A 25,004-nucleotide genomic window follows, 5' to 3' on the forward strand; every position below is an offset into this window, starting at 1 on the left:
TGTTTATGGCAGTATTAATTCAGAGCAAGTTCACTGTTGACAGTGTAGCTACTTTAGAGTAGATGATTGTCATCATTTCATCCTCAAAAAGAGATTGCATTAATGTAAAAGCTCAATGCAAATCTCAGAGCTGAGAGTTAAAATTTGTGCCTCATAATGTATTGTTGCGTTACACATCTAGAATTTTTTTGCAGGCTTTTCTTAACTGTGCAGTGAGGTGCCCTGTGTAGGAATTGCATGTGTATACCTGAGGCTAGAGTAAGCCCATGAGGAAGCCCAAACCCCAGACTTCAAGACCACCAATATATCAGTTGTTAATAACCTTGCAATGTTATTATAGGTAAAACTAGAAACATAATTAAATTGGAATGATTTGAAACTGCCATTAGGGGAAAGAGGACGGAGGAAAACAGCTTCTTCCTCACAACATCATGTTTTCATTGACCTACTTACAGTAGAGAAGAAAATGTGTCCCTTCCCATTATAGGCAGAATAGGTTTGTTCAGCAATTTTATAATGCAGCTGTGCAAGAGAAGGCTTGCTTTCCTAACCACTCTAGGAGGATTTGGAAAGGAGAGTAACATTATTTCACACACATAGTACTAAGACGTGTAAGCTCCTGGCCAAGCTGTAATGTTATTACACTAATCAATTTGGCAGAAGGTACTTACACTGAGAAAACAAGGAAAAAAAAAAAAAAAAAGACTCGTATTCAGAGGTGAGGGGAAAAGGGCTGTGCCTGGGCTGCAACAGTGCAGAGAAACCTTTTATGGGCAGTCATGTTTCCTTCATCTTCCCTGATGCCGAGTCCTTGCCATCCCAAGACCTGGAACACTAGCTGGTGTCCCTTGCAGCTGAGCAGCCCTGCTCTTTGCATGCTGAAGGGGATGGCTGCCTCATGCTCTCACTTCAGTGGGCGTTCCCCTTGTGTGCTTCACATCAGGGAATTACTGAATGCATGAAGGTATGGCACAGGGCCTGGCCCTCTTGAGGGGCACAGACTGGCACTGTCGCTGAGCCTGAGCGTCAGTGTGTGGTATGGCACTGCCACTGCACATCCAGTGTGCTAGTGAAGTCACTGAGCAGAGCCCACAGCATCTAAACCGCCGCTGGGGAGGAATCCCAGGTGCTCTTGCTTCTCCTCATCTCTCCCATGGGCAAACAATGTGAAACGCAAGCATCCAGGTTACTCTGGCTTGTGGTAGGCAGTGTGTGGGAACAGTAGGCAGTGTGATGCGGCCCCTCCTCCTCAGGACTTGTGCATGTGGTGTTGAATATTTGTTGTCTTATACCTGGGTAAATAAACCGTTTTTATCTGAAAATAAACACCTCCAGCTAGTTCTTTCTACACTGTTCAGGTCACATTCCTTCACAGGGTGTTATTGGGAAGTTAGTATTGTCAGAGGCATTAGTCACTGCCATAGCAGCTTAGTAATGTGCAGCAGGAGCCAGCTGATAATTAACAAAGTAAAGATATTGTGTATGTTTTCCTCAACTATTTCACATGTAGCAAAAATAATTAGAAGCAGAGCAGGTTGGGTGTTTAAAGCTTTTACATGTATTTAAAGCCTCTCACTGTGTTAGGATATTACTATTTATTTTGCTGCTGTTCCAGGATTCATAAATATACATGTAGGAGTTGTGAAGAAAGGGGAGACTTAGAGTCCTGTCTTTTTTTAATGCTTTAATTCTGCCTTGTTTAATTATGTTCACCCCAATGGCTTTCTTCTCTGCCTGTTTTTAGGAGTGGCATAGCTTTGGCAGTCTTAGCTGCTCTCTTTTCTACTTAACTTCCTTTCATGTTAGAAGTGTCTTGAATTGGAAGGTGATGTGCACATGCGTGTACTATGCAATCTGTTAGAAAGATGAAATCAGCTTCTAATTGAAGCAAAGGAGAGACAAAGCTAACACAAGTGGTATTAAACTGCTAAACTGGGAAAGACTCGACAGTATGAATGGGGGGGATGATGGATTTCATTATGTAGTGTAAGTAAAATATCCCATTATCTGCAAGCTTGCTTTAACTCACTTGGTGTCTCATTATTTTATCACCAGATGGTGACCAGTGGTTTCAAATTAAGTTGCTCTCAATTACCTGTGTGTGATGGTTGAGTGATAGTGCACTTTGATATGTCTCTCTTCCATGCCACTTCAGCCCAGTAGTCCTTGATCTTCCTGCAGCCTGACTTCAGGACTCGGCTCTGAGTATCCCAAGCCTTTGACTCTGCTTTTTCTCTGGGGCAGGATCTGATCTGAGCACTCTGAGGCAGAAGAAGCAGGGAACAGAGCAAGCGATCGGAGGAGCATCATTTCTACGGGTAGGGTGCAGTTAACTGTCTTCGTGGGGAGCACTTGGGTACTGGCAATGGCTTTGAGAAATATCATTTATTCTTGAAAACTTTCTTCTTGGAGAGAAAAGGATACTGTTGAAAATGTGAATGGGTGCTTTTTGATACAGAGTGCAAAGGCTTTGTCAGACAGTGACAGTTTCTACTCAAGCTTTGAACTCACGCTGCAGATGCGAATGGCTGTACAGTGCAGTGACAGGCAGGGAAGAAGCTACTTCATAATACCTTTGCTCTTTGCTACATTTATTCACCTCCACATTGATGGACGAGCACAGGGGATTTCAGGGAATGCGTTTCTGAAGCTTATGAAAGAAAAGGAATTCCATGTGCAGTTTTTAAGATTTGTAGCCTCTTACGGTAAGGCTCACGCCCTTGGAGTGCTTCTTAAAACCTTTTGATACTAACACACAGAGGGTAGAGGTAGAAAAGGCTGTTAAGTTATTCACACAATGCTGTTAATAGCAGAGACTTGTTTTGTGTTCCCTGAGTTCTCTTTTGTTGTTGGGGGTGGCTTTTGCTTGAGGGTTTGCTGGTAGTGCTTTGTACTGACTGTTGTCTCAGCAGAAAAACTTCACTGTTTTTAAGGTATAGCAGCAGAGCATTAAAGCCCAGGCAACGCTAGAGTAACATAGCATGCAGACACCATGAGAGAGTGATCCTGCTGACCGCACTTGGGATGGGTGAAAGCAAACATCTGAGAGGGTGAAACAGAAATGCAGGAACATGCCTGTCTTTACCTGTCATCCCTCAGCAGTAGTGAGAACAGGCCCTGCATCTCCCAGCCTGAGTGCAAGCAACATGCCAGGTACTTTCTGCAGTGCTACCAACAGTCCTTGTCCTTCCACCGTCCAGACAGAGGAGCCTCTTGAATGCACCGTACTTCTCTTCTGCTGGTGTTTCTGGATTTTCCTGCAGTGCAGCCCAAGCCCAGGATGCGGGGATGGTCCCACTTGGTTCTGCCATGGGGTTATTACCGGGTGGTATCTGGGCACACATATGGAGACCTGGCAGGGCTCCTGGCATCCTCAGCTGAGACAGAGCTGGAAGGTCCTGCCTGTATCTCTCCCAGTGACAGAATATATTTCCTAGCACAGGAGCTGGTCCCACATGCAAACAGGACCAGGAATTACAAGGCACTTCAAATTTTACTGCAGTCAGCATCAGAGAAAATCTTTCACATTTTCTATTCCCCTGAAGCCCTTCATATACACAAACAACTACACACACTTCATAATGATTATGTCTTTTACACTACTCCATTACTATTGGTACTAGATTTTTTAGCCTTCGAATGAATTCAGTTCATGACCTTCACACTTCAGGTTTTAAAGTACCATTATATCCCATAGAAGACTAGATTGCTGATGAATGAAAAGAAATACCACAGCAGAGGAAAAAAAGTTTTCTTTCTCTAGTCTGATGGTTCATGTAATTGGGGAAGGTAGGGGGAGTCTTCAATACCTGTCACTTCCTTGTCCTGATGCTTTCGAAATATTTGGACACAAGTCATGGAGATTTCTGTTCACCTGGGAATGAAGAAAGACATTCTGCCTGAATCTCCTTACTTGCTTTTCTCACATTACACCTCAGGTTAGTATTTTTGCAAAGAGGCTGTAGAGAAATCTCAGAGCAGTTTAAGCCACAAGGATTCTTCTGTTCTCTAGTTTGTTTTGGCAAAATAATATCCATATAACTCTATATTAAAGAAGCACTGTGATATTTGGATATTGCCTTCAAAGCTTAGCATTTCAATACAATTCCTCAAAAATGTATTTTGTGGAGGTAAAATACATTATTTGCTTCATTTCTTTTATTCTGAACAAATCTATCATTTAAGCTGTATCATTTTCTAGGAAGAAACCCCTTCTGACATGTTTTGTTCTGTGCTCATTTGATATTTGCAAAGCAATAAGCTAACCCGTGTGTTCTGTGATTGGGCTGGATGACCAAGGAATTCCATGCAGACTGCTGCTCACCAGCTGATCATTGCACTTGCAATCTACTTTTACTAAGATAAATGCCAAAGCCCTGCAGCTGAACAATGTTCCAAATGCAGATAGCTGAGCTGGAAACCCATTTATCTTGTACTTTTTAGCACTGACAGGTGAGATTCAGAGTCCCCACCAGAGTTGCATGGGTGGTAGTAGAAGTGCTGCAGTCGCTATGAGGGTTTTTGCTTGAATTTGGGGATCATCTGGTGTTGGAGTTGTTCAGCACCCTGCTTAACGCTTGCTTACAGAAAGTATTTCTTTTCCTTTCAAACATCCAAGCAAAGTCTTATTTCCAGCCACTGCCTCGATGTCTTTCCTCACTAAAGCGAAACAAGAGGTGACTCAATCCTGATGTGCCATATCTGGCACATTTTGCAGTTTTCTGCTTGATAATTCCAGGGTATGAACTTGAGGTCTTTGCAGCTGCTCTGGCCGCCTCTCTGCGCACTGAAATACAGACTGTCTGGTTTAGTCATTACTATTTGCTGAGGCTGCTTTTACATGTGTGTTTGCTGTTTATAGGATCCTGAACACTCTATGTAAAGATTTGTGTTGACATCTTGCAGTGAGAGTTTCCTTGCTGGTGGGAACCCAGGCATGTATGTGTATATATTTCTGAAGCAAATGGTTATGGTGATACATTCAAGCTTATGTGCTCAGCCTGTTCATGTGAATATAGCCTTCCATGATTAATTGCTGGTATGGAAAATACAGTCCATCCTGTTTAGAATTACATGTGTTTATACAGCCCATTGTGAGAGCCGATGCCATTATTCATGCACGAGTTTTGCTTCCACATAAGTTTTATTGTACTTTGATCTTGCTCTGCAGCACCCGACATACTTTTAAAAACCACTTCCCCAGAAACTGTTGTTTCACTGTAATTATAAAAGAACATGCACATGAATCACAAATGAGAGTATTACCCAAGTAGATGTTCCTAGAAACAGGAGAGCACTTACATGCAATGCAATACATTAATCATTTATAAGGAGTCAGCTATTAAAATGATATTTTTTTTAATACTGTACATTGAGTACAAAGCTGATGTGAAAAGCCTTCTCACTGAAGATGTTTGTGGGCTTTTGAAACTTCTTCAGTTTCCATCATCACACTCTTGTCACAGTTTTGAAGAGGAAAAGCTCACATATACTAGTTTGAGTGACTCCAGGTTAAGGTACCTCTAGAGTGTGAGTGTGTATTATATATGTGTTATATGCATATATACCTGTATGTATCTGTACACATATAGGAGTGTATGTTTTGGCCTGATTTCTGTAAGCTTTAAGGGAAGTCCATAGTGTGCTTTGTGCTTCTTCGTTTCAACAGAACTCAGGGCAAGGGGTTTGCCTGCTTAGACACTCACACTCAGGACCTGGGGTCATGGTAAGCAGATTTCTCAAATGAATGAAACTATGACAAATCTAACTGAGCTATCATTTCTTCACAAGGCTTTATCCCGGTGTTGGCTGCAGAGTTACATATTTGTAGATGTCACTAATAGCAGAAAAATAAAGGAAAGAAAATTATGAAGAAAGCTTCAAGCAATCCTGTTTTGAATTTCGTGCTTGGAGGTGTAGTGTCTCTGTTCCCTGTTCGGACGTAGGACGTGCGTCTGCAAACGTCAACACGAGCTCCCCACTGTCCCTTCCCCAGCCTGGTGGGATGTGCTCCAATACCAGTCACGAGCTCTAGAGCTCACTTAGCACCATGCTGTGCCCAGTGATGATACACAGCATTTTAGCAACTGCTAAAGCTGAAACCAGCTTAGAGCTGCCTTGTACCTGAGCTGCTCCGGGAGGAAGGAGAGAAGTTGGGGTCTGTTCGTCATGGCCCATGGAGACATTGCCTGGGTGGTGCGCATTTGTGGTGGAGGTGATCAGGAAGGAAAACTTTCTGGCACAGGGTCCAATCTGACTCCTGCTTTTGGAGCAGGATTATACTATTATATATTTGAGGCCTATCACTACTCAGGAGTGATGCAGAGCACTGTTCTGCTTCCCTGTGCATCTCTCCCTCAGCTCCCTTGCTTTGGAGTAAAAACTGGGCAAAGGAAAGGCCTAGCTGCAGTACTGCAGTTGTTTTGAAGCAGCTTTGCACTGCATTGATAGAATGGAAGTACAGTCTGGGTCACTTCAAATTCCCTTGTTGAGGTAGGCAACAAATCAGAAAGGAGAGGTAGTTTAGGGAATTAATAGCCATGCCTGATAGCTTTTAAATAAAGAGCAGGATTTCCCAAATACTGCAGGAAGTGGCAAAAGCAGCAGGAGAGAACAGATGAAACAGTTGTAAATTATCTTTAAGTGCTGAAGTTTGAGATCACAGTTCTCCTAGCAAGAAAAGTATGTGCAGTGAATAGTTGGTTCCCACCTAAATCCTTTCCACTCTTCATACTGGAAAATACAGCAGTTGTAATTTCTGTAGCAGTCTTTAAAATGACAGAATTAAATCCGAGTTTGTCTAGTGAAACTTTGCTAAAACTATCGTACCAGGATGATGATACCATGAGAGCTTTACAGTTCAAATCTTTTTCAGCCCTGATGGTGGCCTGACGCCCACAGTGGTGAAAAACCCAGGTGATTCATGCTCTGTGCTTCCAGATGGATCTATAGTGATTCCTCTGTTTCTTCCTTTTCCATGACCCCTTTGTAGACCACAGTGCTGCACATATGTGCCCTTCACAGCCTCTGTGATTGAGGAGTGATGAGAGGAATGTCATTCCCTCTGTTATTGCCTAGCGAGCAGCAATCTTGACTGGATGCACATAGTTGTGGGGCAGGGAGGGGAGATGGGTTTTGGTGGAGAACCAAATGAAGGTATCCTAAGACCTCTTTAAAATTTAGCCTTCCTCATGGGGTCAAACCTCAGACTGAGGATTAGGAAAAGAAACCGCCACCTTTCTGACACTTCCTGCCCTCTGCCCTAACGGCTTTTTGGGAAAAAGGCATTCATCACTCATAAAATAACCCTGTTTATGCTCTAGAAATACTGGTGGTGGAAGACAGTGCATTGCACACATATACTTTCCATACCTTTAAATGCAATCTTACCTTTTGTGTCTGATTTTCAAAGGTCCTGAGCAGCTGTAACTCTTAAATGAATTCCATGGAAAGCAAAATGTACATGGGCAGTCATGCTTTTAAAGTGTAGCTCTCTACCAAGTGTCTCCCGTTTTGCTTTCAGTGCCAGACTTTAGTACTCACAGTTCAACTGTTCATTAAAGGTGAACTCTTTGTCTTTTGTCTCCTATTTATCAAATGTGTTACTTGGAATTTATCCTTGTTTTATGCTGTCATATGCAATTCATGATCCAGAACAACAGTTCTTCTGACCCTATAGAAAATTGATGGGTAGAACTGCTTGGACAATCATCTTCACTGGAAATCTTATTAAAAGTAAAATTCAACTAGTTATTACAATATTGACAATCCAATTCATTCACCTGTCCAGGGCAGAATGGAAGGTCAACTAAAATTTGAGCCCTTGGTAAGGAAGCGTCACTTCATATTAGTGTAACAGGCAGTCCTATGATAGGATCACACATTACTAAAGGTAATAGGCACAAAACCCCACTTAGAAATTTAAAAGCAACATCCTGTACAAGTATGATTATTGAGTAGGACACTGATGTTACAATCTTCCAAATGACAGCTCTGACTGTAATTCATTGTGAAGTAGAGGGTTTCTGGTGTGCCAGGAGTTCTCTTGACCTGATGTGAGACCTTTATAGCTTAACTTAATGACCACAGGAAACTGAATATATTATTGTAATTCTGAATCTAGTCTTTCCCTGCCTGAAGTTACTACAATTTCTGTAGTTACCACTATTTATTAGACAATGGACACTTAAAAATTCTGTAATTTTACATTTTCTTTGTATCTCACACACATAGAACTGCATTGAAGTGGCTGAGAACAGGCTGCAAACTACTTGTTTGGTGGTTTTAATTTTGGAGTTAGCAGAAAGTAAGAAGTCAAGCTGTTAAACTTACACTGGTTTTTACTCCACTGGAGTTGTCCTGAGAACTGCAAACCCTATGTTTAGAGATTGACTCCTAGGCACTATTGTTTGTGCCCTATGTATGTCATTGCAGAAACATCTCTAATTCAGTGGCTTAGGAAGTGAGACTTCAGTGCTGAGAGCTCCTTGTAGTTACACAGGTAGATCTGACGTACAGTCCTGACCACTCTGTCATTGCATGGTGCTGGAAATGCTCATTTACTGCCTAGGAAGAAGGAATTGTTTAACTTTTCTTTCTCTAAAAGTTGGTTTCTGTGAAACCTGCTTCAGTTTTCCTTTCAGCACACAAATAGAATTGCCTGTGACTTGTCCAGGTATCCTATTTCTTGCGTCTAATCCAAGCATGCATCTCAGGTTTCTTTTTCATCTGCTGAAATATGACTGTGATAATTTTATCTCATCAGCCTGTATGGCTCCACACTGGCGTTTAAGCGGCAGTCTGACTGGCTGTGGGTTTCAGGCACATGACCTTGGGAGAGGCACAGACTACTCATGCTGTGAAAGCCTTTTCTGTTGGAGTGATGTACGTGTTCATGTGTCTGATACAGCTTTGTAAGGCCATGGCAGACACCAGGAACTGCCCTTTGGTGTCTCTCGCTGCCCAGACTGGCCACAGAACAATTTTATGAGGCTCTCTGAGTTCAGCTGGCAGTTCTGCCTCCTTTCTGCTCACTGGAGAGAAGTTGATAATGGAGTCTGCGATAAACAAAACACGGAAAGTCCTGACTATGTAATAGATTGGTAGCACCAGCAATTAGGAAAGTTGCCCGGCAGCTCCCATTATAGTACCCTGTTTTTTTCAGAGTATTTGTGAAACTTCCAATGTTTGAGCTGAAATTTTTCAGGCCAGCTGATTTCCTCAGCCTGAGCATTTTTGGAATATTTGAGCTCAAGTAATTCAGCAAGACTGAGAACAAGGCTAGCATAAAAATTAGTTGGGTTTGGGGGTTTTTCTACCTTAAAAGAAAACTTCAGCGATTTTGTTTGGTATGATTTTGTATTCTTGTACTTTGGAGCAAGCACATAAACTTCAGTGGAGCACATGACCTTTGTGTGAGGAGTACTTCTGCTATTTCCCCCTGCCCACATTTGGCCTATACAGTAGCCTTCAGGGGAAAATAAATTCAGAGCAGCTTTCCCATGCTGAGAACCGGCTGTAGGTAAAGGTCTTTGATGGATCCAGCCCCTCTGTAAGTGCTGGAGAGCCTCCATACCTGCTCATGGCAGCTGAGTCGTGTCTTGGTCCCTGATCATTTGGCAAGCTTTCTACTCTGTCTTCACAGGGCTTCTGGAGTTTGATTTACACACTGAGTGAGGGAGTGGTTGTGAAAAGAAATGCGTACCAAGGAGTTGAAGGCTGTACCCATAGGTCTTACACATAGGGGCAGTGCTGCAGTTTCACAGGCAGCCTGGACTTTGGCATCTCCCATTGCTTAAATTCTGAGGCTGCTAAGGCAAACAGACATGTAACATTCATGTAACTAAGTCCTCTGGAATAATTCTGCATATAAGGTAGAACCATCCTCATTTTGTTGAATTATGGTGACAGAACCTGCAGTTCTTTGTAGTACTTGTACTGCATTCAAAACAACCTTATCAGGAACTGGCAGCTCTCTGGCAGGACAGGTGGGGAGTGGGAGAGGGACTTTTCCTGTTCTCAGGCAGCACTGGAAAGGAAGTTCATTTCCATTTTGGTTTATGAAGAAGTGCTTTTCAAATCTTGTAGGTTTCTGTCATGATACATCCAACCCTTAGCTAAACAAATCTGGATGAGGGGGGTGGGGGTGGGGGAAACAGAAGAAAAATAAATACATGAACGTTTTGAAACCTTGGTTACAAAGCATTGGCCAGCACTAAGTAGAAAATAATCCTGCTGTCATCAGCGTGTCTCTCTTCAGCTCTGCATTTTTTTATTGTTGTTCTTCTCTTTTAGCAGTCTCCCTTTTCTTGAGGAAGAGACTTTTGCTTCAATTTCTGGTTTGTTCATTGTGGTCAGATGAATGTTATTGCCCATTTATTAAATGTGCCATGCTTACTGTATTTTATTATAGAATGGTTTGGTTTGGAAGGGGCCTTAAAGCTCATCCAGTTGCAAGCCCTCTGCCATGGGCAGGGACACCTTCCACTGGACCAGGTTGCTCAAAGCCCTGTCCAACCTGGCCTTAGCACTGACAGGGATGGAGCAGCCACAGCTTCTCTGGGCAACCCGTGCCATTTCTTCACCACCCTGACAGGGAACAATTCCTTCCTAATGTCCAAATTTCTTCCTAATGTCTAAATATCTTCCTGATGTCCTTACATGAATGAGTTCACTTGAGAACAATTTGGACATTGCATGATGGGGGGAGCAAAGAGTTAATTTTTTTTACTGAGCTACATAATACTCTTGGATATATTTCCCTATCGATTCCCCCAATCCTCTTATGTCTGCCTAAATAAATTCTTTATCATGGAAAATAACTTTGCAATTTACAACACTGTGTGATCACTTTCCCCTCAAAAGATCTTATTTATACAGCCCTTTCTTGCTTTCACACTCTGCTCCTACTCCAGTTTCCTCTCTGGTAGTAATGGTTTAAGGATAAATGGTAAGTCAAGTTTTCAAGGAATAGTGTTTTTTACACAGCCAACTTGTACCCATTGAAAACATGAACAAAATTCTGGCAAATGGAAGTGTTGGCATCTTAAGAGAGACACAAATGCAGGTTTCCCCCCCGGTTATATGTAATAAAAAGGCTCTGGGAATCTTTCTGATCTCTTTCACAAGATTTTCTGTGCTCTTCTCCTCCTTTTTACCTCACTCGTGTGAGGTGAGTTTTCTTGGGTGCTCAATGAGAAATACTCTGGCCAAGGCATAAAGAGCATGGAGAATGTATGCATACATGTCAGCGACTCTACCTCTACAAACAGTATCCCAAATTATAAAATAATTCATCAACTCAGCAACTAAAAAAAAAAGAAATATACTCCATAATCAAGTGGTTTACACAGCCTTTTGCTAATGCAAGGCAGATTTTCCCAGTATGAGAAGTATATGTTTGGAAACAAATAAAAAGAAGAAATCCCATGTCCTAGCAGTTTACTCCAGACAAAGGTTGCCTTCCTGACTTCTTCAGGGAAACAGTCCATTTCACATACTGGAATTTGTGTGTTAAACCACAGGCCTTGGTATAGTGGCATAATAAGAGGTTCAGAAAGCTATACTGAACTCATTCATTATTTAAATACGTTCTGGCTGTCCTACCTGAATAAGTGGATTACCAGCTGCTCAAACAAAAATACTCATTAAGACAGGAGAGTAACTGGTAAGTTCCATGGACGAACAGATATAATCATGCAGAAAAATGGTGAACTTCATGTTACAAAAAGGAAAGATGCTGAACTGAATGAGCTGATGCTCATATACAAGCAACTGTGAGCTTATATTGCTGTTGCAAGTGGTTTCGTGTGTACAGAAATAACTGCTGTGCAGGCCAGGCTGGGTGCCAACGTTATCTTCCCTGCTTGTATGGTGCTTAGGTTGCCAGTGCTTACCCCGAAACTGACGTAGCTCTTGGCATAAGCCTTGACTAGCGGTGATCACTTTGATGTCTGAAATATAATACAGCGTATGGCGACTTCTTTACAGAAAGTGCTGCCGAGATACAAATCGCTCTGTGTCTGTGATGAGAAGTAACAGATGGATGAGGAATGCACTGCATTTGCTGGAGGCCGAAGAGGGGAATGGGAGTGTGGAGCACAAGCACGATTTAGCTGCTGTTGTCCTGCCACTTACCACATGCTCTCACCAGAGCCCTGTCACAGCATTGTGTTTGCAAACAAAATTCATGGTTTTGTGTACAAATAGGGGTAGAAACAAAGGATTAGAAGAGAGACAGAAGAGGAGTCCTGGATTCAAAAAAAATTTAAAATCTTGGGTGTGTAATGGCAAGTAAAAATCTGTGACAGTTCCTCTCTAATCATATGAATTAAGTGGCCTTTAAACAACAAAACCATTTAGATGATCAGCTGGGAAGTGGATTTAGTATGTCAGTTCAAATGGACTCACTCCACTGACATTAAACATAGCTTTGGAGATGAAACTTTGCCTCTGGCTGTGTTCTAAAAGAAGAAAATCTCCCCCTCTCAGATAAAATATGTCGTTCACAGGATACGTGATGCCATGGGATGTGCTGCTCGTCCCAGGAATTCACACCTTATGTAGCAGAAAAAGTCATTGTAGACACTGCATGAAGAAACAGATACGGCTCATTCACAAAAAGCACCATTGCCAGTGCCATTGGTTAATAGGCAGCTCAGCATGTACCAGAGCTACTACTTTGAAAAGTACTATATTGTTTGAGGTTTCGCTTTCTAGCTGGAAGGATGTGGTGCTGTCAGTCCTTACCCTCAGGAACAGAAGCTAGTATTTTTTGAGATCATCTTTGTTTTCATACTCTCCTAGGATTTTTCCTGCCTTAGGACCACCTGTATTCATATAATAGCCTCTATTTGGAAATAAGGATACTTGAATCTAAAATATGGATTCTTAGAGAAACTATTAAAATCGAAGTACCTTTTTATGAGGTACAGCAGCTTTTTATTGGTTCTGTTTACACACTGTCTAGGTTTGCCAAAGAGGTTTGTTTGTGCATATCCTAGAGCATGGCGATTTCTTGGTTTCTATCTTTATTTCTTGCTGCAAGCATATAGTCATTGCTAGAAAAGCAGGCCAGAGGTTGCCTTAAACAGGTCAGATTCTGGCTGCTGAGATGATTTTACTGTGCATCTCATTTAAAAAAACAATAGCACAGAAATAGGGAATATAAAAGAGATGATTTTTATCTAAGTAGCTTTAGGTCTGAGCAGCCTCTGTCAGAGTTCTTGCTTATGGCTATGGAAGGGAGGTATTTAAGACTGCAAGGAAAGTTGCAATTCTTTCAGCTAAATGGTCTGATTTCGTTGCCATTATTATTAATTTAGAGAGAAAAGGCTGATTTTGAAACGTGAACTTTTCTAAGCAGTGGGTCAGTTTTACATCATTTTGGAAAGAGCTCTGTTGTCCAGATTCATATATCTAGCTGAAGAGGTAGAGACTTCAACATGCTAAATAGCTCACTGACTGAGACACTGCGGCTATGTCTGTTCTAGTAAACATGTCACAGAGATGCCTCTGGCACAGCACATGTCCATACCATTGAACTCAGTCTCCACAGCGGGGTGGCCACAAGCAAGCAACCTGTTGGAAATGCCTCTGACTCCTGCTTTTCCCAGACTGTGCTCAGAAGCCTGTTGGAGGAAGGAGCGCTGTTCAGGGCAAAATCCATGCCAGGCACCACTGTAATGCTGTAGCAGTGTAGGCAGCAGCTCCAGCCCCCTGGAGAGTTTCCTTGCCCAGTTTCACTTACTAATATAGACATAGTCTTATCAGGGAAATGGGGCCAAATAAAGAAGAAGCAAGGGTTTGGTTCCCGTTACGTGCCATTGTGTTGCAAAACATCAGTTGTGAACCCCATTGTATGCTGTAAGAGATGATTCAATAGCTCTGGGCAAGCTGCCTCCCTAACAGCTCCCAAGTTAGGTCAGAACAAATCTGCCCTGGGGAAGGCCAGAGCCCAGCTTGACTGCTTGTCTTCTTCTGGGCAGGCTCTTGCTATCAGCAGGGTTTTTCCAGAGACATTACACATTCGCTTTCAAAAGCAGTGAAAATATTTGTGGGGAAATCTTGCTGTTGGATACAATAAAGTTTGTCTCCTGGGCCTAGCACTAGTCAGTGCGCTGCAGTAAATCACTGATGCCCTCATTTCTGATATTAGTTTTTTCCATATTCCTCTATATCTGGCATTCTGTTTTCTCTGTTTACAGAGAAGTATTTCTATTGGTACCTTTTATTGGCACCTCAATGCACATGACATGGTGATGTTACTACGGTTTAAGTAGCAACATATAGCTTGGCTGTCCCGGAGATGCCAGATATTCCTGGTGTGTGTGTGCAGATAGCTAAACAGTCTGGATGGGAAATTTTGTTTTCAGAATGATACTGAGCTTCCAGGGATTGTCAGCGCTAGTCCAAATGGATCCAGATTATGTTGGGATGCTCTTGTATGTGGGTGTGAGAAGAATCACAGCCTGGTGGTGAACTAAAGGACTAGTACTACACAGCTCTGATTCCTTTTCAGAGCAGTTTTCCTCAGCCATGGTTATAAAGGAAACATTTGTTCATGTGCACAATACCAAACAGCCAATTCCTTCTACACAAACTCTTAAAATCAAGTGCAGAAAGTCTGTCTGTATTTCTGTTATGTGAAGATCTGTTTGCTGACTGTCCAACTTGTTAAAATAGCCGTATTCAAATACTGTAATAAAGGGCACTGTATGGAAGCTTAAATGTGGTAGAACTGCCCATCATCCTGTTTCTACCTGATTCATTGATGTTATCCACAATATCCAAAGGCATGAGGAAAAAACCAACCCTACTGCTGCATAAACCAGCTGAAACTGCTGAGTACTCTGCACTTTAATAATAACAGTAAACACAGTGACATTTTTAGGGAGGTAGATTTATTTACTCTCTTATAAATAAATTCTGTGCTGAGTAAGCACAGTTCTGTTGTTGCTTTAGTATAAATCAAGAATTTGATTTGACATATAAATTAGATTTATGCTTTGGGCTAAAGTTTCTAGTTTAATTTGCAAATATTTTCGTTTTCCTTAGGGACAAGAGTCCTTCTACTCATCCTCCTTCAGTCTTGCAAACAGGAGGTTCGGTTTTCAGTTCAGTGTTTGTAGTTTCATGCTTCTGTAGGTAGTAGTCCCATAGTGGGATCAAATGCATTTTAAGATGTTGATAGTGATGATTCTGCACGTAAATTGCCATCATTGGGTTTTTGAAGCCTTAGGCAAAGCAGAACTGTTGAATCCAGCTCAGGACTTCATCCACAGCCTAATATGGATGTAGAATGTCTCTGGCCTCAGCCTCTCCGACCATGTTCCGAGCCTGCCAGAATCTCACTTTGGACTGTTTGCATGATGAATTCATCCTAAGCAGTAAACAAAACTCAGTTAATGCTCTAAATAGACTGCCCTGTTTCCTGGGTTCTCTGTGGTTCAACTGTTAGTTAACTTCAATATGAAGTTTTTTTCAAAACAAAATGAGCATTTCAGTTTTTTGTTGTGTCCATGCAGAGCCATGTAGCAGAACTGTGACACTGTGAAATGGCTGGTTTACTCAAAAGGTAAACTTTGAAGATTGATTTAACCCTTTTTTAAGTGTTACTATTTGTCCTAACATTTACAGATTCCCTGCTTTTAAAGTTTCCCCTGAAAATGATTTTGTAAATGTAGTGCTATCATGCTGGAAAGATTCAGTTTCAGGGTGGCCCTGCTTGAACAGGGGGTTGGAGAAGATGACCTTTCAGAGGTCCCTTTCAACCCCAACCACCATGAGTCTGTCACACAGTTCAGTTGCTGTCTCCATGAGGATGCTCCTGTTGCTGGGAGAGCAGCCACCTGAACACAGGTGTTAAATACCAGCATTGGACTGGCTTCGTTTTTCCGTTGTTTATAGTTGCCAAGAAAGTTGAATAAAAATCAAAATCTGCTTTTGGTGCCACTCCAGATGTGCATGGTAGTGTGGTCTCCTTAGGGAGCCTTAGCTCTGAATTCTCTGACCACTCTCAGTGGCCACATGGGGTAGTGGGAGATCTGGACGTTACACAACAGCTTACCTCAGTGGTTTTAACACGTAAGACTATCTATAGCAAACGTACCCTGGGTACTAGGAAATGAAGCAGTGCTTCTACTTTTTAAAAAAATATAGTTAAGAAAGGGGAAAAAAAAGGCATTCCCTCTGGAATGTTATTTCTGGCCCTTGTCTGTTTGTTTTAAATGGAAGATCTAGAGGGAAGAGTCTGGTTTCTCTGGTTCACCCAATGCCCTTTGATAGGAGGGATTCTCTTGCTAAGTTTTGTCTTTGACAACCAGAGTTAGTAACCAAGTCACCAGGTCTCCCCTATTCTGTTCCAGCATATTGAACCTGACAGTCATAGAACCATAGAATCATAGAATAGTTAGGGTTGGAAAGGACCTTAAGATCATCTAGTTCCAACCCCCTGCCATGGGCAGGGACACCTCACACTAAACCATATCACCCACTCTGTCCAACCTGGCCTTGAACACTGCCAGAGATGGAGCATGCACAACCTCCTTGGGCAACCTATTCCAGTGCCTCACCACCCTAACAGAATTTCTTCCTTATATCCAATCTAAACTTCCCCTGTTTAAGTTTGAACCTGTTACCCGTTGTCCTGTCACTACAGTCCCTAATGAAGAGTCCTTCCCCAGTGTCCTTATAGGCCCCTTCAGATACTGGAAGGCTGCTATGAGGTCTCCACGCAGCCTTCTCTTCTCCAGGCTGAACAGCCCCAACTTCCTCAGCCTGTCTTCATACGGGAGGTGCTCCAGTCCCCTGATGGTCCTTGTGGCCCTTCTCTGGACTTGTTCCAACAGTTCCATGTCCTTTTTATGTTGAGGACACCAGAACTGCACACAATACTCCAGGTGAGGTCTCACAAGAGCAGAGTAGAGGGGCAGGATCACCTCCTTCGAACTGCTGGTCGCTGGAGAATTACACAAGCTGCTTTCTTCTGGAGGATTGAATTACCTCAGACCTTCCTAGATAGTAAGAAACTCTTCCATAATTTCATGTGTGTGATCTGTGACCGTCATTAATCATGTGTATAAGCATTGTAGTTGCTTTCCACTGTTGTCCCATGTCATTGAATTGCTGATCACCAAGCCCTGTTGAAAGCCCTCTTGGTGTCCTCAGCGTTTCATATGTAATGGTAGTGGAGTTGTTGCCCAGTCTGCCTAATTGCTGGTAAGGCCAAATGTGGGGACACTTCCCTTTCCCCCACTCCCACCCTCAAAAGAGTAAGAGCTCAGGCTGGAAAAATGTGTGTGCGTTGTTACAGTTCAGATAGAAATTGTTATTTCTGCTGCTATCCCCAACAGAATAAGCCAAGTTAATTGTTTTGGAAATGTGGGAATGTAGATTTTTTTAATATCAAACTTCATTTTCTTCTTTAAGGAAGTAGTTAAATAACTCTTGGAAACTAAATTATTTGGAGGAGTGCACTTCATTTAAGAGTTTTATGAAACTCAGTGGATCTTAGATTGATCTAACTTGATCTTAGACCACTTCTCCCATCATTTTATTCCTTTCCTTTAGCACCAGACTAGACACCACTGAGCATGCTACATTGCTAGCAGATAAATACTTTGGAGAAGAACCTAGTTTACAGTGAAGATGCTGAGATGCTCCTGAATACTAACAGAAAAAAAAGAGGAGGGGAAAGTGTAAAGAAGAAAAAAGTGGTGAAATGTATTTGTCTGTGTGGTCCTTGAAAATGGCAATGTAGTTCTTCGTTTTGTGTAGCTGTTATTGAATTCTCCCATAACACCAGGGTACTCATGGTGATTTAGGTTAGTAGTTCCTCCTTGTTCACACCAATGGTCTTGTACACACATAGGTGTGTACTTTACTCTGGCCAGGTAACTAACTCTGCCTAGTAAAAAAGTATTCAAATGCATTTCCCAAACATTATGTTTCATCCTTAGATTCCATGAGCTAGAAGATTCTTATTTGGTACCCTCATGCACTAACACCTTCTTGCATGGTCCTTTATGTATCTTACAAGAGAACGAAGCAGTTCATCAGATATGTTCACCTGCAGATCTCATTCTTCACTATATCTCAATGGAAAGACTTAATGCACAAGAACTAAATGTAAAAAAAGTTAGAACTATCATTCTCATTTAACAGAAATTACTAATGAGGAAATTTGGTAGAAAGCTACTGTTCTAGGTGATGAAATTCATAGTTGTTCTGCTGCACCAGAAAAACACCAAAGGTTGGCCACAAAATAAGTAACTACTGAGAAGACAGGAGAGATGGATATTCTGTACCTCCTGTTACAAGTTTTCCTCAATATTTGCAAGTAGCTTTCAAGGTTTATTGTTGTTATTATGATTATTCATACTATTGTTTTTTAACTCTTAACCAGTTGGAAAGGAAAATAAATTGTTAAGCATCAATTTAACAAAATTTTTATAGACTGAGATTTTGGGGCTCTTGCTCAGCTTTATATGCACTTAAGAGGTCTTAGGGGTTAAACAGACCAGCTTAGTTACATATCTAGAATGAAAAGCTAAATTAACCAGTTCCTTAAGTAATCTGACATCTTGAAAAACATAGATAAGGGGCTTTTGTAATTCAGCCTTTTCTCTTGAAAGAGTACTTTTAAAAGGCAAAATAAGCAAGTAAGAAAAACCATCTCTGACCTGTGTTCAGCCATGACGGCTTCTTACTATGTTGCCTGTGAATCAGGAGGGTGCCCTGGGGTTTATCACCTCTGAGCATACACACAGCATATCATAAATCTGCTGCCCAAGTGGCCCAGAGACTGGATCTATCCCCATGGGCCTGGCAGGGCTGCATGGTGTCATGGCTTCTGTGCCATCACCCTCCAGGGTAGATACACCGCAGCTCTTGTCTTGCCTTGATCCCATCCTCTTCTCCTGCCCTGAATGGAGATTTCAGAACGCTTTGTTCACAGCCTGGTTTATTCACTTCCTTTAAGGCCAGAGCTACTCACTTGGCAGCACTGAGCCAGGGCAGTCTCCAGCTTTCCTCACTGCCCTGTGCACTGCAGGCAGGCAGGCAGAATGCTCTTTGAATCAATGCAAGCGATCAGGAGACTCCCTGATCAGGAGGCTCCCCAATAGTATTTCAGCACAAAGAGCCCACGTCAGCTATGTGCCATGCTGGAGCCAGCTTTAAAACACCATTTTGCATACAAATAAGTTTTAACTGGTGAGACAGACATACCTGACACAGGCTAACTGCAGTACTGAGTTGCTGGGGCTGTTTGCACTGAGCGGTATCAAGTATCCACTGCAGAATGTGTCATGGGGACCTGGCCCATGCCTTTCTGGATGAGGAATGTTGGATCATGTAGCAACTTCTATCCTGGATGTGCATGGAGAGCAGGATGAGCAAGGTGTGAAGGGAGGGAAGCCTTTGCCTGTATAAGATGTTGGGGTACCAGCAAAGTGTGCTGGGTGTCCTTTCTGTGTGCAGTAATATAACAAACATAGCAAGAGTTATTTGTCTAGTTGAGAGGGATCATATTTTCCATGGGGAACCAATACCCAGGCCAGTCTTCTGTAAAAATTGCCAAGGATAGACAGAAAATAAATTGGAGGGAAGGATGGGTTGTAGCACAAACCAGTCAAACACTGTTTCAGGTCACTGTTTGAAAGCTTGTTTTAGCATCTTGAAAGGAATTCACATGTTTTATTTTTAGCCTGCAAAATAAGAGTTATTTAATGTTCCTTTCTATCTCATCTCTGAAAATGTTCTCACTGAGGCAGGGTCTGCAGTCTTGGAGCTGGTTAACCCAGGACTTGCCTGCCTGTGAAAATTTATCTTTACAATGGGGAATTACTGAAATTGTTTTTCTCCTATAAAATTTTAAGTGGAACTGATTCCAAACTCCAGAATCAGTAGAGTGTTAAAATACTTTCTGCTGCTGGCAGTGACTTGTGTTTCACAGTATATAGTTGGGTGCGTTTTGCTTTCAGGAAGTCAAAAGCCTTTTCAGAGTTTTATCGTGGTGTTGCTTTTGTTGCCATTTGCTTTTTGGCTCCTGTTAAATTATATGTAGTTGAGTTGCTTAAATATTTCTAAAAGAATATTTTCTTCCAGGGTTTTAATAGTATTGCTGTTACTGGGCCTTAAATCTCTAAGCAGAGAGGGGGTGGAGCTACTCATGTATAGTTAGTGCTGAAGAAACCTCTCTCGTATTTCCCCTCTCTCCTCCTTCCTGGTCTCTGAACTTTAGTGCCATGCTTTAGGTTCCTGAAAGCCAGTGAAATATTTATGATACTTTATTTTCCAGCTGTTGGTTAATGAATGGGGTTGCAAGGTGTTGCTGGTCAATGCTCAAACCTCTTGCCCAGCACTCTTTCTTGGGTCAACAAACATCTCTGATGCATCTTAGCCTCCTTGCAAGACTGCTCTTATTTTCCTTGCTTTTCTTTCCTGTGAAAGAGCAGAAAACATTGGGATGAGAGCACTCATCTTGCTGAAGGAGTAAGACAATCTGCAAAGGATGCATTAAAAATAAAACAGGAAATCAGTGATTATCAATTAATAGCAAATGCATCTCTGCCGATCTTCAGAGTGATGCCTAATGATAACAAAAAGAGAAGCTCTGCATCTGGGCAGTGTAATTTCTAGATATTTGTAGTATCTTTCCCCCTCATTAGGGCATGGGTGTTTTTATTGTAAGACCTAAGTCCTGTAAATATATTAACAGAGGCCTAATGTTGCTTGTAAACAGTTTGTGTTGAACAGGGATAAACAGGTATCAGGTTAAAATAAAAAAGGGAAAGTCCTTTTTTGTGCATTTGCAGTTTGCTGAAGTAAAAGGCAGCATATGGCAACACTGGCAAGGAAGAAGTCGCGCCTCTGAGATACTCTTCCCCAGCTTAAGGAGTTAGTAATTGATTCCCACCCTCATGAAAGAAAATTACTGGCATCCCTGTGCCGAGTGGCGTGTGCGTGGGTGATGGGAAATAAAGCTTCCTCCAGACCTGGCCACCTGCTTGAGGAGCAGTGATGGCAGTGGGAGGGAAATCCATTTGCCGGGAGCATTGATTGATGTCTGTTTTCACTGCCGGAGGGGAATCGACTCTCTGCTGCACTTCAGGCTTCTCCTTTGTGCATCTCCGTTCCCCTTGCGAAGAACAGAGAGTGTTTATTTGGACCCTGCTGCAGAGGAGAGGGAACAGCCTGCACACCTGCCAGGAAAGGGAATCCTAAACGACTGCTCCTGCTCAGAAGAGATTGGGACTTGGGCCAAACGTTTCATATGTGGATGATTAAAATTAGACTCCAGAATCCATATGTACATTCTCATTTTGAGAACACAGCCTGGCTTCTTTTCTCTCCTGCCTTTTATGTAGTCTCCTAATGCGTGAATGCTTCCCCCTTTCCTGCAGCTCTGACAGTGGCCCATGTACTCAATGAAAGTACGTTTATCTTTCTTCTCTGTAATCATACCTGACCACAGGCACAGGAACACAGCTTCTGTCTTTCATTTTCCACTAATATTCCCTTGACAAGTATCTTTCTGAAAGGAAAAAAAGTTATAATCTCTCCCTTGGAAAAGCAGCCAAGTGTGGAAGCGGGCTTGGCTTTCTGCCTCTCTTCCTGTGCTTCTGCCTGAGCAAACCAGGACCTTCCTGAAACCCACACTCGCTGATCTGAAGAGGTCCAGGTCTGTCTGGAAAGGCATCCCAAGGAGGAAGGAGAGAAGGTAGGCAGACTGGCACAGCCCTCAGTGTGCTTGTCTGCAATCTGTTCCGTTCACGAGCACCAAAACCACTGAAACAGTAAGACAATGAATGTATGGCTGCATGGTTTCCAATTGTGAGGGATGGAGACTTGCAGTGAGCCACACAAAACTGTTGGTGCAGGAGAACTTTGTGCCAAATTACAGCTTTTTGTGTCCTGTCAGTTGGATAAGCACATGGAGATGCTTATCATCATTAGGCAGTGATTTGTTCCTGAGAGCTCTGAAGCATTCAGAGAGCACAGTACTTCCAGAAATAAATCCTTATGTTTCAAAAGACTTTGAGTATTTTTTGATGTTCCCCTCTTAACCGCTTTTCTTAGGAAAATGAGGAGACTTCCTGGAATTAGGGACTGCTAGGAAAGCCCTGTTAGTGCCGCTGTTTTATAAGCAGCCAGGTGTCTGCATCCTGCTCCATGCTGTGTACCCACTGCAGAATCTAAGGGCCACAGTGGGGAGAGGGAGGGGAGAACTGTATTTCCCCGAGTTCTGATCAGTCAGGTCATGATTCTGCTTCAAAAGAGAGAAATCCTTCTTTGCCTTATGGGCAAGGAGGCAGCACAGCCTCCTTTGTGCCCTGTGGGCCTGCCCATCACCCTGCTAGTTGCAGGGCTGTCCTGGGACTGGCCCTCTACCTTTCCTGGAGAAAAAACCTACGCACACAGAAATGCTGAACTGTTTTCCGTGTAGGAGCACATCGTGTGTGGTAAGTCAAGGGTCGAGTCCTCCCCACCTGCTCCCAGCTGGGGCTTGGTGCACAGGAGCTCCCTGCGCTGGGTTTCCTTTTCCATGGAAAAACTACAAGCTACTGGGTACAGGCCAGGGCAGAGAGAGGAGGCAGCTGATGCATACCCTGCTCTTGCCCTAACATGGAGTGAGGACATGGCTGCAGGGCACACCCAGATACAAAAGCTTTTTTTTTTTTTTAATATGAAAACTAAGAACAAAGCACCTTGTATAGCAAAACAAAGTTTATAGCTTGCTTCAGCCTGGAAGAAGGCTTTTCAGAGCAGATAGTGCTGGCATTGTCTCCTAACAACCCTGCAGTGTTTACTGGAGGTAGTTTATCTCAATCTGTTTTATTCATTCCTGAGTATTTTGTCTTCCCAGACCTGCAAAATTAAATAAAAGCAGTGACTTTATAACAAAACATCCCAATAAAAAATCAAGTGAAGTTCATACATCTTTACAGGGCAACTCCCAAAAGCATTCCAGTCATTGCAGAGAACTTGCAATTTATAATAGCCTCTAATCTCCATCCATCAGTAAGTTTTCTGATGTTGGGTGGAGCACAAGGATATATTTGAGGTATACTAAATGGCATTGTTAACTTTACAGTTGCAAATGTTTGCAGTATGCAAGCAAGAAGACAAGGTAAATATAAAAGAAATTTCCAGAATTATTAAGCTTCTATTATTGTTATTAACATTGGCAACTGAGAATAGGGGAGTAACCTAAAGACATGCCCCAGGGAGCAGACGGGGAGCAGGACTGAGCCGTTACACATTGCTGGCTGTGGGAGCTGAACTGTCTACACATGCATAGCCGCTGACAGGCCCCTGTGCATACAGTCTGGGGATGAGGGGGCAGCCTGTCTTCCCACAGCCAAAAGGGCAAGCAAGAGTCATTGCATTAAGGAGAGAGGCAGCTGGAAGTGACACACAAAGGAAGGAAGTCTTCTGAGAATCAGGTTTCACTGTTTCAACTACTGAAGGAGAAGCTTGTTTATAGTAATATACTGTCTGTAGGAGGTGTGTGTCTGTATAGATATGTGTGTATATGCGTACAACGGATGTGTATAGAAGGAACTTTCACTGTGGTCTGTCAGCCTTAAGCACATTGCTTCTATTTCTTCTTAAACTCTGTGACTTCATTTAAAATAATAATAAAACAAAGACATTAAGAAACTCCCAAGGTAGAGAGTGTGCGTGTGCGAGGGAGTATGAGCAACTTATCTTCACATTTAGCTGGAGCCTTGGTATTGTCAAAGCAGCTGAATCACTGCCTGTGAGCTGCCATCTTTGCCATGGTGATAATTTGACAGCATGCCAACACTGCTGCCTACTGTCTCTGAAGAGCTGACCTTGTAACAACATCAACACTCTCTTTGGCTTTTGCTGACATACTGTAGGCTCTGGAAACTGTTTTCAAAACAAATATATAATGAAGTTTTGTGCTTGTAAAAGCAATTGTGTTTCTGTCCGAAACATTATTTTAGGGTGTCTCACCTGCCAGAGGGCAAAGCAAAGGAACAGGCAGGGAGGAGGACATGGCTTTTCAGATAAGTGAGAGGCTCCATGTGCACAAGAACCATGGGAATCAAAAGTAACCTTCACAAAATCAGAAGTTAATGGTAAAGTGGCTTCTCAGTGACTCCTTGTGCTGTAGCATCATAAACCTCCCATTTCTCAAAGCAAGGACAAGTGAACATACCTCTACAAATCATGCCCCACAAGGGCCAAAAGCAAGGAGACCTCTTGATTAGTGCTTGCTCTATGCTGTTGTGTGTCTTCTTGCAGGCAGGGAAAAGTTACCATCTAAAATACTGATGGAGACTCATCTATATATTTGATATGGAGAAATGATAAGAGGCTTGGCTTAGCAGGTAGGGTAGAGGCACTGTCAGTGCCTGAATATAGAATCATAGACTCAAAGAATGGTTTGGGTTGGAAAAGACATTAAAGATCATCTAGTTCCATCCCCCGTGCAGTGGGCAGGGACACCTTCCACTAGATCAGATTGCTTAAAGCCCCATCCAAGCTGGCCAGTCTTTTTCTTGGCCCTAAGTTTGGGCTACTCTGTATCGGGTGACCTGTCACATTGAGGTGTTCCCCAGTTGTGGAGGATTGCCTGAGCACTTTGTATTCCCACTGCACACATATGTGTGCCAGTCTTCATATGTCCTCTGCGTGTCCAGTATGTGTGCCAGGGCCCAGCTTGCAAAGGAAAGAGAACAAACCAGACACAGGACTCACCCCACACTTGCTACTGCTTTGATCCTGGGAACCAGTGGTAGTGAAGTGCTGGTGCTGGTATTTTTCTTCTTGCTATCCCTACTAAACTAAATGAATAGCAGCAATTGCTGGTGTCCTAAATGACATTTCATGGAAAGTTTTTGAGATAAAAATGGCCATATAGTGGATGCATGACAGGCTTGCCTTAAAACTGCCATGCAGTGCACAAAACCCATACATATGGTTAGGTAACAGCAATTTTAATTTTAGATACGGGATGGGAAAATGCAGTT

General features: G+C 42.5%; 1 protein-coding gene across 23 annotated transcripts in view; it reads left to right on the forward strand.

Moving 5' to 3' along the window:
* The window catches only part of DTNA (dystrobrevin alpha), a 229,614-nt gene that overhangs the window by 52,965 nt on the left and 151,645 nt on the right, over window positions 1-25,004 (forward strand). For 2 of the 23 annotated variants that reach the window (XM_057397727.1, XM_057397726.1), the window contains exon 2: window positions 2,245-2,318. The exons of 20 other annotated variants lie outside the window; for them this stretch is intronic. The gene's annotated coding sequence lies outside the window, so the exon portion shown is untranslated. Of the gene's footprint in view, window positions 1-2,227; window positions 2,319-25,004 lie in introns of those variants that run through there. One more of the 23 variants, XM_057397728.1, reaches the window with a different exon arrangement.

Source organism: Pezoporus wallicus, unplaced genomic scaffold (genome assembly GCF_028554395.1).
Source record: "Pezoporus wallicus isolate ANWC-B61680 ecotype Strahan unplaced genomic scaffold, APGP_CSIRO_Pwel_v1 contig_227, whole genome shotgun sequence".
Taxonomy (NCBI): domain Eukaryota; kingdom Metazoa; phylum Chordata; class Aves; order Psittaciformes; family Psittacidae; genus Pezoporus; species Pezoporus wallicus.